General features: G+C 38.2%; 1 long non-coding RNA gene across 1 annotated transcript; it reads left to right on the plus strand.

The window, feature by feature from the left end:
- The first annotated feature begins 343 nt into the window (after positions 1-343).
- LOC131237279 (uncharacterized) lies at positions 344-5835 on the plus strand. The gene is made up of 7 exons (XR_009167152.1): positions 344-2032; positions 2534-2593; positions 2682-2788; positions 2900-2951; positions 4146-4237; positions 4797-4953; positions 5095-5835. It is a non-coding gene; the product is annotated as an uncharacterized LOC131237279 (long non-coding RNA).
- The last annotated feature ends 7517 nt before the right edge of the window (positions 5836-13352 follow it).

Below are 13352 nucleotides of genomic sequence, written 5' to 3' on the forward strand. Positions count from 1 at the left end.
GGATTCCGATCATTGTTGCTGGGCATCGTTTTAGGAATGCAAATGGCATGGCTCCTCATGCACAGTAATTGATTAAACTCTAGTTTAGACTATTTACATGTTTGTAGTAGCAAAGTGAATGCGTGTATGTGGGTTTTTAGAAATTTTATTATACTCTCTTTTTTTTGTCAATCTGTTTTAGCTTTGCTGTTTACAAGGCATTGTATAAAATCTTTAGGATCTATTCCTATTTCTCTACTTTCTAGTTGCAGCAAAAAATAGTTGGAAAGGTTCATTTCCTCTCTCCATGTGCATGTTGCCTCTCTTCTTCGACATATGGTTGGATTAGTTGGTACATTCAAAAATTTAAATTTATTGGAATTTTTTTCCTTATATGCACCTATTTAATACTTATCTTTTTTGTAGATTTTAATTGCATTCATGTTGTTTTAAGAGTAGTGTTTCTTGTTTATAGATTTTACATTCCCATTTGTAGTTGTGCAAGGACAAACATTATATTCCACAATGGGACCCATGGTTCTATAATCCAGACCATTGGCCTATTGCATCGAACTGCAGATTGATGAAGGCCTAAAAATCTTCGTGATGGGAAATTCACAGGCACCAATCTTTGGATAAATTTCATTTGGATGGAGACCGGCACTCTAATTTTTAACCAAAATGAACTTTTTTTTTTGCCACAATCAAAAGGCTAGAATTGTCCCAGCTAAAAGAATTTAATACTCTACACAAGGAAGAATGTAACAGACCAATGGTCAGGACTGCCTATTTGGCTTCGTGGAAATAGAAATGAAGGAAACAATGTTTCTTAAAATGCCATTTATAAATGTTGAGAAAGGTAAAATAGTTTGTCTTAAGGCCAGTTTGAATAAATTGCAGATTGGAGAATGCAACTAGTTTGCATCAACAAGGAATTTATACCTATTTGGGAAGTAATTGCATTTGCCGGCTGTATTCTCATTCCTTTTATGCAGAGAAGGATTGTTGGTCTTCATCAGAATACATCAGTTGGATCAACTTACATAACTGAATGTTTTCCTTTAAAAAAAAATTCTTTTTTCTTCACCTTGAGCTTGGAGGAAGATTATACTGTGGTTTTGACCAAATCTATATGCCTATTTTCATATCCAAATACAAAATTCAAGCGTGTTTGATGAATCTGAGTTGAATGGATCACTTTGGGAATTGCGAAAAACATGCAAGACAGATAAATAATCATTTTTTTTTTCGTTTTTTAGGTTTCTTCTTTTGTTTTGTATTTTCAATGTAATGGGCCCTAATTAACCCAATCATATTTGATGCGTGTTCTATTAGGGCCCATTTGGATGATTTTCCTGTTATTCATGTTTTAACCCCTTTTTTCCACTGAATTTTTTAATCAATTTTTTCTTATCTATTTTATTTTTATTGTAAATGATACATGATTAGGTTGCTTGTGCTCATGCTTGGAAGAGTAAGGAAAGAAAAGTTGATTCGGGCATCTTTGGACATTTTTGGGCATTTTGTACTTTTATTATTATTATTATTATTATTGTGGTTTACTCTTTATCCTGATTAGGTTGCTTGTGCTCATGCTTGAAATTATTATAAGCATGTTTTTTTTTATAACAACATGTATGTAACTTGTTTATATATAAGCATGTATTTATTGTCTTTTTTAAAATTTGCTATTTTTTTTTTCATTTTTTCTTTTCTTTTTGCCGTTTAAGGTCAGGCAGGTCAGGCTAACAGAAACCATTAATGCCCCATCAAATGTATGCCACAAAATACGAATGATACACATGTTTTCCTTTTTTACTACATATAAATGTGCATGTCTTTTTACCACAGAAACCATCAGAAATAGCTATTTACTACATATAAATGGGATTGAATGCCTACCGTTGACAATCACTTGGGAAAAGCAGTTGGTAGCTTATTGTAGGTCTAGTGCAATGTGTTTCAAGGTGTAGCAGGGGAAGTTGCTTTGACTTCAAGTGGTGGATTGAAGAAGCTATCTTTATTAACTGATAACTATGAAGAGGTTGCAATGGTAAATCATTTATACCAACTCTCTTACCTTATATTCTCCCAATTTCCATTTTCTTTTATGCTCATTTCTTACCACATTAATGCCAATTTTTTACTCAAACTCTCTAAGTGCATCATAAGAATACAATTCCACGAATGTAAAGTGGGCCAAGCACAGGCTAAGGTTTGACCCATTTTCTATTTAAGGCAGAGTGGAAAACATAACCTGCCTTTATGCAGGCTGTCATTTCCCACTTTTGATGCTACAAATCACAATTGAGGTAAGAACAAGAAGGTCCTATTCTTATCTCACTTGTGAGTTGGACACAACCACCTATCATGAGATATTGATGGGTTAATTGACATTGGAGTAATTATTCCAATGCAATTAGTAGCAGTCCTTGTGTTTTGTATGAGTTAGACACATCACACCTATATATATATTGATATTTATTTATGTATTATTTTATTTCTGGCTTTCTTTTTAAAGAAAAATCTTGATTTGGAATTTCTTTTTCTTTAGAATAAAATTCTGAGTTTGTAGTAAATTTCAGAAGTAGAACTAATGCATGCCCAAAATCAGGTATGTAGTAAAATTTGGTTAGTTGTTCAAGGTTTGTGTAAGAGCAATAAAATTCATGCCATTGTATATGTATCTTGTCATGTATCAGCTAGGGTGGTAATTGACCGAACATCAGGATATTTGAAGGGCTTTGGGTTTGTCACATGCCCTATGATTGAAGAGATGGAGCTGGGCATAAAGGGAATGGATGGTCAGGTAATTGCTCATTGCCTAGGGGCTGCAATGTTCCTCATTACTTTCAGATGTGTTGCACTGGTTTGTACTAATCAACACTCAATGTCTTTAAACATGCTTTGGTTGCTGCAGCTACATCACTGATAGAGCCGGCGACCCCCTTCTATTTTGGCATTTATCAATGGTAAGACATTTTTTTCTAGGTGTAACCCATATATATGATGAATAAATGGGATGATTTTTACACTAGGTGATCCTCATAGTGGGCCAACTTATTGAAAGTTTTGGATATTACATTCACTTAATAGGTTGGAAGTTATATGTTGGATGTTACATCTGTGGGATAAGGGTTCCCGGAATGCAACACAAAAGAAGAAAGGAAAACAAGGTATTGAAGATAGCATTTTATCTTTCTTCAACATCTTTGGTGTAGGTCTTTGGGTTCATCAAGTCAGTGAGCTGACTCAGTTGACCCGATGAGATTTTGAGCTGAGTCATCAGGTTTAGGAATGCAAGCCTCAGTTTGGTGTAGGTTTTATGCTACCCTATTTTCAGATATTGAGTCATCAGATTTTTTTTCTGGTAGTGAGTGTATTTCATTTTAAGCTGGTTAACTGTCATGTAGACCATACATTTTCTGTTAAATAAAATGAAATTGCTGATTTTATAAATGTGTTGTAGGTAAAGAAGGGCCTACACAAGCCCATGAGCAGTGGCTATAAATATGGAGGCGGCTGGCTATGAGGCTGGGGCTGGGCTTGCAACTGAGCCTGAGGATGCGGATGAGGTTAGGGCTGGGCTTGCAGCTGAGCCTGAGTATGCGGATGAGGCTGGGGCTTGCAGCCTAGCTACACGTGATTCAGATATGCTTTCTTTCCTTTATATTATGATTTAGATGTGTATAGATATTCTATGAGTTTTTGCAATCCACACATTTGAATCATCATATATGCTTATGATCTTAATGCACCAAAAACCACCCATGCAATCTCAACCCTGCAAATGCGTCAGCATATCAAGCTCATGGACTTGACATGGATATGTTTGATGTCGCCTAGGTGCGAAACCAGTTGTCCATTCCAATGTTACCAAGATCACCAACCCACCTCATTCTTTTGACAAAAAAGAAAATGAAAAAGAAAAAAGGGTGGCACTTCTAGCAGTCATAAATATTATTGTCCTCAGCCCTTAGAGTCTGCATTTGGATGTTCTGATTTCTTTGTGCATGCAGTTTTTTTCCATTGAATTTAATATTAGTTTCTTAAATGTAGGATGTTTTGCTAGCAGTGATTTCTTTGTTCTGATTCCTTTTACTTTATACCAATGTTTTTATTCTCAAAGTTTAATTTATCTATTTCATTATGGCGTTTTCTCATAGGATGCAAGTTCTGGTTGAGGACTACATTTTCAGTGGAGGCATTTTCTCTATGTCAATATTTCAGTATACTAATGAGGAAAAAAGCTCTCAAGGTTAGTTTATTTCCACTTAAAACATCGAATAACTAGATAAATCAGCCGGTATGTACATTGATCAATTGGTAGTTTTTTGGCTTTATCTCGTTTTTCTACAGTGGAGCCTGAATTCATAGATAAATCATCTAGTATGTACATTTCTCACTTGTGCGATACTACCCAAACTGCACTTCTGTTTTGCTGTTGATTTATAGGTTTGATTTGGAACTACAGATATTTCCATGGGATGTGTCTCGCATTTGAGCATCAACGTAAGCAAAAGCAATCCCAACAAAAATAAGACTGGCTCAATTCCATCTTCAATAGACAACAAGGTCATGGATCCTATATAGTTGGCCTTGGGTGCTTGGCCTGAGTTCTTTTCTTTTCTTTTATTTGGTTTTTGTTGCTAATTTTGATTCATGGTGAATGGACTTGTAAACTAGATAAACATGGATAAGTATATTCTAGTAGACTGGTTGTGAGTTGTAGAAAATAGGTTTGCAGAGGCGAACTTTTCATCCCAGATATTGATGAAGTAATCGGTATTACCAATTTGGAGCAATCAAATTTGCAGGTACTCTCTCTCAGAAGAGCACTTTGTTTGGATGATCAAGATTCACACTAGATTGGATGCAGATAAAACTTATGTGAATACTTGGCTGTGCATGTACAACTATTCCAACACAAGTATACGACATCCTCTTGTTCATTAATGAGGTTCATGTGCAGAGGTACTCTCTCCCAGAAGAGCACTTTGTTTTTTCAGTAGCAGTTTTAATGGGAAAATTGTAGTAAGGGAATTATGTAGTGTTCTCTAAGTTTTTACTTTCTACCTTTTTGTATCTATGGTTTGAAGATGGAGACTTTTGCAGGTTTTTGGTTTTTTAGGTGATGAAAATCATGTAGAAACCTGGATGTATAGCGTGAAGCATTGGCTCCCATCTAAAGAACTCTAAAATGCAAAGGTCTTAAATGGACTAGTATCACGGTGGACAGTAGGGATGGATCAATAGTGGTAGTGATGGAAATGGCGGAGGATTTGAACCATCAGATGTTTGGGATTGTTTATAGCTGCAAGAGCCGGAGGTCGGTAGCTGGAATTGCTGGGGTGAATGCTGCTTTTGCGGGCTTGAAAGATCAGTTATATGGAATTCCATTCGTTATGAAACAGAGGAGGAAGACAGTGAAGACAACAAGGGAAATTTTGAAAAATTTGCAAGAATGTAGAGTTGTGGAGAATCTCGATGCTTCTCTACCTCCGAAGGGGATGGTCATTGTTGTTTTCTGACCCGATGGCTGGAGCTTTCACTCAGTGTGGCATCCGTTTCTGTTTTGTACACAACATGAGTTCAGAAAATGTGAGTTTTTTGTTTTTTCTTTCTAAAACTGCTGCTGTTGAGTTGTTGCATGATGCTTGGTTTGACTAGCAATTTCACTAGTGTGGCCCTCCTTTCACTGGCATGTGTTGTTAACCTCTGATGGGCTCCATCATAAATGGCCTCTGGCATTGAAAATCTCTTCCATTGGACAAGTCTACTATCCGATTGCCAGTCATTATAGAACCAATCATTGTTCTATAATCCAATCACAATTTCAGGCCCACTTGATGGATAGCTCAGATGTTAATGTGTAGATTGGGTGACAGTCGGAGGGAAATGCTTTAAGGTTTTTATTGCCCATTGTTAAGAAAGAAATTCAGAAAAAGGCTAGATTTTCTTTTCATTTATGATCTTTAATGCACGATTATAGAAATTGTAGAGTTTAGTCAAACAGCAGATGCCATATCTTGGTGCATGTTTTCATCATTTATATGTCAAATAGTTTTGATTTTACGTTATTCTTGCTCTCTCCCCTAAGGATCATTGGAATTGTCTTGCATCTTGTCATCCCTATAAATAGTATCTTTGAAGTTGTATGAATTTTGTTATGCTCCTGTAATAGGTTGAAATGATATTTCTACTTAGAAAATGCATGTCCTAGTAATAGGTTGAAACAATATTTCTTCACTTACCCTAGATGCCCACTTCAAATTCTCTTGAGATGGGTGCACTTAGTGTCCAAGTCAAACACATCATTTTCAAATGCTTGTCTATCACTCCATTTCTTCTGTTTTGAGCTGCATTTTTTCAAAAAATAAATTAAGTGCATCTGGTGTTGAAAAGTTCGCTAATACATTTTCTGGTAGTGGATGCATTGTATGATTTGATTGCTATTTGTAATAAAATGCATCATTTTTTTCCTAATTGCATTTTATGTACTATTCCTATCAGCATTAAGGTTAGATGAGTTATCGATCACAGTAGGTTCTTGCAATGGAAACATGCACCATTATTATAAAAAAAATTTAAAATAGCTATGGCTTTTAGCCGTAGCTCTTATTCTGAAAACCATAGCTATTGCTTCCTTCAACATATTGCTACGGATTTCATTCAACTTTTAGCTACTGATATTATCCGTAGCTGCAGCTACATTTTGCTACAAAAATTATAGCTACTGCTTTTTTTCATAGCTAGTTATATCTATTGCTACGGATGTAATCTCTAGCCGTAGGTATATTTCGCTATAGAAATTATAGCTATGGCCATTATCCGTAGCTAGTGATATCTATTGCTACGGATTTAATCTGTAGGCGTAGGTACATTTCGCTACAAAAATTATAGCTACGGCTTTTATTCGTAGTTACTTATCTCTATTGCTATGGATATAATCCGTAGCAACAGGTTTTTTGACCTTTAGCTACCCCACCAATAGTAACAGACATGTTACGGACTAGATCCGTTGCAAAATGTGTTTAGCTATTGTTTTTGGCCATAGCCTTTGCCCATTTTTCTTGTAGTGTTTCCTTGGTCTAGCGGGATATTATCGGTGATTCATTGAGGGATTCTCTCGCATTGTAGCACCGCTGACCCGGTTGACGTGGAAGGGTGCCGAGTTCGTCTGGAGTGACGCCTGTGAGGAGGCATTTATGGAGTTGAAGGACCACCTCACATCCACTCCTGTCCTCATACTTCCCTCTGGGAGTGATGGGCTTGTTGTTTTTATTGGTGCCTCAAGAGTTGGTTTGGGTGCTGTCCTGACGTAGTATGAAGCCAGTGGCATATGCCTGGCGCCAGCTCAAGGTCCATGAGCTGAACTATCCCATGCATGATCTAGAGTTGGCAGCAGTTGTCTTCGCATTGAAGGTGTAGAGGCATTATCTCTATGGAGCTAGGTTCGAGCTCTTTTCGGACCATAAGAGCCTGAAGTATTTGTTTTTGTAGTCGGAGCTGAATATGCGACAGAGGCGATAGATGGAACTTTTGAAGGATCATGATTTCGACCTTCAGTACCACCCAGGTAAGGCAAACATGGTGGTGAACGCGCTCAGCCGTCTGCCATGAGGCCTGGTGGCACAGATGATGGTTCATGAATGGAAGATGCTCAAGGATGTATCGAAGTTTGATTTTGAGTTTGGTCCACAGTCCTCTATTGTTCAGCTTTCGAGCCTGTCGATTCAACCCTCTCTTGTCGCAAGGGTGATCGAGGCTCAGTGGACAGATGAGTCGTTGTAGGGATATCGAGCAGAGGCAGCATCCGTGGAGTAGTCAGACTGGTAGATTGGTTCCGATGGTGGACTTCGCTTTATAGGCCGATTGTGTGTTCCAGATGTGCCAGAGTTGCGTAGAGATTTGATGACTAAGGCACACTAATCGCGACTTACTATCCACACAGGCTCCACGAAGATGTATCATGATATGAGAAGGCAATATTTCTGGTTGGGGATGAAGCGCCAGATTGCTAGCTTTGTGGCCGAGTGTGACACATGCCAGCGTGTCAAGGCCAATCACCAGAGACCCCCGGTCCCTTACAGCCTTTGAGCGTTCCACTGTGGAAGTGGGAGCACGTGTCGGCTGATTTCATCATGGGCTTGCTAAGGACTCAGCGCGGTCAAGACACCATTTGGGTTGTCGTCGATTATCTGACGAAGTTGCTGCATTTTATTCTAATTCGTGCGACCTGGACATAGATTCAGTGATCGGGAATTCTGTGAGCCTAGTTTTCGAGTTTGGGGCACGACAAAACCTCTATTTATAAGCATCCAAGGGAGAATGCCTTTAATGTTAGTAGCACTCACGAGGGCATGAAGAGATGCCTTGATGCACTATCTCAACCACGTGGTGACATGAGGTTCTCCCGGGAGAAGCATTAATGAAGTAAAGCTAGGTGTCCTCTTATAAGTCGTCTAGAAGACGAAACAACACTCGTCACTCTATGCACGACTCCTCATATGATGAAACTTCCATAATATCATTTTTGATCCCAGCAATAGGTGTTATCCCTTTCGATTCCTGCTCTCATCACTAGGCAAAAAAATCAAGGCTGACGAACAAGCTGAGCTAACTATTTGTGTTAAAATTTCAAATTCCTGCACTTATACATCTATTCAAATCCTTACTTCCTGAGCTCATGGACATGGAACTCGGAAGTAGGGGGCAACATTATGGTGTAAATCGAACTGACCAGCTATATAAGACACGTGGCAAAAAATAGGTAGAGCAACTTTCCCGAGCCGCCTATGTATTTACCAATAGAGAAGTCGAGTTGATCTCCGATGAAGGACTCATTTACTGAGCTAAACTGGCCAATATCCGAGCTTAGTAATAAGACTGATCAACTGACCTGATCATCTCGAACAAGTTGTCTAATCGTTCATGACCTCCAATACCGACCCGGACCTCTAAACAGAAATATCCAAAGAGAATCCCGCATCATATAAACAGGATTGATCCGATGAGATCTTACCCCAAAATCACGCTAATCGAGGTAAAATCGGAGATGTTCTCGAGAAAAAAATCCCTACTCCTGTCACACCGCTGCTTTAGAGACCTGAGTTCGCTTAACTCAGTCTCCGAGTTGAGGGTGTGACTCAATGGGGAGGGGATAATGTTATACACATAAACATAATAATCATCATGCATCCCGTCAAAAGTATCAATAATCTACTGGCTTATATCCAGCACAAGTTCATACATCATTATTTAAAAGAAATAAATATAAAATGAAAAATTATTTATTCTCGCAACACATTTTCAAGAGCACGCCTTTCAAAGTCATCACTCTACACGCAGAGACTCCAGTTCATTTTCCTGTCCTAGATGGTTTTCCAATCAATAGAATGAGCTAACAGCCCAGCAAGTAGTTGTATGCATGATTCACAACATATGCATGATACAAGTGCATATACAAGAATCTTAGCATGCCACATTACCACATAAACAGTTTCTCTAGTGAACAACCAGGGCCATAGTCGGGCACAGCGTCTGGCCTGCTAATACCCATATGACCGAAATCCATACGAGCCCAACACGTCTAGGATTTTACTCACATCCTACATGAATGCTGGCTTAAGGTATTTCACGTACCGTGTGTAACTATATAGTTTGGGAATGAGTGGCTCACTTTAGAGATGGCCAAACTCCTTCCCCAGCCTCGACCGTAGTCCAAGGAGGAGGCCCTATTGGTACCAACCCGGGTTCCATTGAGAACTCTACCTAAGAATTTAAGTAATAACTTGATTCCTAAGTTGTTTAGTGTTCTCAGAATAACATATCAAATACAAGGCAGTTGCATACTTAAACAAATATCAACAGACTATAAAAGTTAAACAAAAGTGAGCATGTAATGTTACATAATGCATGAGGGAAAATCTATCTATGATAGTGACTACTTACTCAAAACGTTCATTCCTTATTCAACCATTTGACCTTTTGATCATTTCTTCATGGATCTGATGATTGCAAACATCAAGTTAATTTATTCCTTAATGTCCATTTTCTTAAAATACTTGTAAAAATGAGTAAGATCTTAATATTATTACATTAGTCCATTATTTGGTCAATCAAGTCCCTAATTCTTGAATCTGTGCCGTAGATAGTCAATTTACCATGTTTATAACCATCGATCAAAAGTATTAATCTTTGTTAAGTTTGACTTAGGATCAAGATTTACCTTAAAAGCAATTGGATATTTATATCAATATGATCCAACCATTTATTTCTTTATTTTTTATGATTTTGGTCTAATGGTCCTAATTGATCTTTGATTAGATGATTTGATCTAACATTAGATCAAGTAGATTTTTAATTTTCTTAAATCTGATTCCTTAATTGGTTTATTAAACCTTTGTTCAACGGTTTGATTGGACATAATCATCGATTTAATGGTCCAGATCATTATTATGATCTTTTCTTTAATTTTAACAGTCTAAATCTAAATTTATAAGGTCCTTAATCCATATTTACACTTAATGAATAAGATCTCTAAAGGTAAAGTTAATTTTTTTATGTGAGGCCTACCTTCGCACAAAGCACTTATGATGGATCTACCACTTACATGATTATAACATAAGACAAGATATGGGAAACACAAATGATTTAATCTGATAGATATATTATTGTGGTAGGGCCAACTCTATGAATATGATTTCTATGTGGGGCCCACCAAAGATTACAATCATGGAGAATCATCATATATACTATAAATCTAAACATTCTAAAACATTTGTTCCAAAAATCAAGATTGAATCTATCACATCATCATGATTGTGTGGTGAAGCCCACTTTAAAGGGTATTCTTGGCATGTGTGGCCTACCACATGATCATGTGATGATCTTATATATTTCATAAGAAATGTTTAAAGTTAGATTCTAAAATACATATATTCGTACCAATACATGCCATACATCAAGATTGATGGTGGAGTCCACTTAATGTATGTAAGATTGTGTCTGTTAAAAAACTGTTAAGGGATATACTTTAGTGCTTGAAGCAGATGGACTATGAGAATCATCAATCACACCTCTCTCTCTCTCTCTCTGTGAGTGCTTACAAGAAATGGTTTGACATGCCTTGTATAGAGGAGTCAAAGCCCTCTTCCATTAATGCATGTGCACATGTAACATGTGATAAACACATGTAACATGTGATAAACATATGTTAAGTGCATGTAACTCTTTTATTAAGGGTGAGAGGTGTTGATGCAGAAATCCAGTTAACCCTCCTTGGACCTTCGAATACCTGCACATAGAGAAGACAAAGGAGACCTTGGGTACAGTAGGGGACCCTCTGATGCCTAAGTTAGGTAGGGAATCTGGGTCTAATAGGGAGTAAGGTTTCTAGGCTTAGATTGTGCATATCTTTTACCATTGGGGAAGCTCCTATTTATAGGTGAGGGAAGGTAGTGGCATTAAGAAAGATTTTCCTATTTAGTAGGGGCATATTATAGAGGGTTCGATGAAGATCTCAGATAGAACTGTGTTGCAGTCGTCTTCCTAGATCCTCGGCTAGGATCTTAGATGAGTAAGTTTAGTGGGATCTAGACAATCGGTACCAAGTCAAAACTAGTAGAAGTGTGTGGCAGGAGGCCTAGGTGGAGAGCTCAAGGTGACTTATACCACTGTTCCGGAGAGCGGTTTGCTGACCTGAATTCTCTAGTAAGCCGTGGTCGAACTTTCCCTTGGTGTCAAGCAGACAGTCAACCTGACGACCTTCCCTTGTTCGAGTAGAGAGACCGAGGTCCTGTCCTTAGTGAAATATGGATTGGTCAGTCCATTTTTACCCATAACAAGAGGTTTTATGGTGGATGAGGGTGCAAACAATACGTGCGTATGTACTATGGAGATGTGAATCCCACAAATACACTCTTCTTAATATAATCAGATGAATAGATTATTTATACCTTATGCCATCTTGTAAAAATAATTTCTTAATCAAAATTACCATGGTTAATTGTAAGGAAATCACAAGTGTTCGTAGAAGTGGTAGTGCACCAAAGATTGTACACTTGCGTTCATGTCAAGTAGGGTGTATAAATTGAGTGTGTACATGCCACGATCATGTGGGCCATACTAAAAGTTTCTATGTCCAATCATTAATTAAAATTAAGCTTTTATTATAAAGATCATGGAAAAAATAATTTCAAGGTAAAAAAAGTAAGTGTATAATACTATGGGCCATGCTCAAATATATGGTTATAATACATATGGATTATTTTTATGATTTTACATATGTTAAAATAATTTAGAATCATGGTACTAAAGATCTACTAGAGTCATGAAATAAGAAGGTAGTATACTTTACTAGGGTTCGTAAAATATGCTAAAATTAACGATTTAAGAATTCTTGGCCTTAGATCTATGCTTTTTATCCATGTTCAAGTCAAGATTTTTATATGGCAATGTTGATATTGTCTCTAGGAACATATTATATGGTTGTCTATAAAAAGATCAAGTGGTCCAATTGTAAGACCTGTATACTAGACCGTACCACTCCATAGATTCCCGCATCCTCCTTGTCGAATTTCGACGACCCACGACCTGTAATCGGCGTTTGTGTGTGACCCTTTGTCGCACCCTGTCAACTTGAGTCGACTCAACTTGAGACTTATACCCTAGTGACCGCGTCGTCGCCACAGTTCTAACGCCGTGACTCGCATGTCGGTCTGATACCCAGGTCAAAAGATGTGGGCCCGCGTTCAATTCGAGGAAAAATGTCACGCATTTGCAAACCCAAGAGAGATTTCAAATTATATCCCATCAATCACCTCAAGCAAGTACAACCACCCCTCCCCTAAAGTCAACTCTCTCTCTCTCTCTCTCTCTCCACCCATCAAGTACACCCATCACCTACTCACCCATCACACCCCATCACACACCCATCCCCCTCTCTCTCTTATAACCTCTATCTCTCTTATCTCTCTCTCTCTCATTCTCTCAAGCAACCATGAGAATCGTCCTAGCTCCATGAGAGAGCTAGGTGTGGCCCACCTTCCTACCCCCCAATCCCACCATCCAAAGTCCATCTTGACGGTTGAATCGCACCCTTTGGAGCTCTAGATCGCATTGGAGGAAGAAGGAAGAGGAGATCGACGGTGGGTGATCTTGTATTTACCTTTCTTTTATGATTTAAGGGCCTACATTGGTGGGACTCATCTTGATGTATGCATTGTATAGGGAGGGCCCATAGTGGCGGGGTCCCTCCCCTTCTCACGTCTCTCTCTCTCTCTCTCTCTCTCTCTCTCTCTCTCTCTCTCTCTCTCTCTCCCTTTGATGCCATGTGGCCCACCTGATGCGTGTGATATATCCACGCCATC

The sequence above is a fragment of the Magnolia sinica genome, chromosome 2 (genome assembly GCF_029962835.1).
Source record: "Magnolia sinica isolate HGM2019 chromosome 2, MsV1, whole genome shotgun sequence".
In the NCBI taxonomy this organism is placed as follows: Eukaryota; Viridiplantae; Streptophyta; class Magnoliopsida; order Magnoliales; family Magnoliaceae; genus Magnolia; species Magnolia sinica.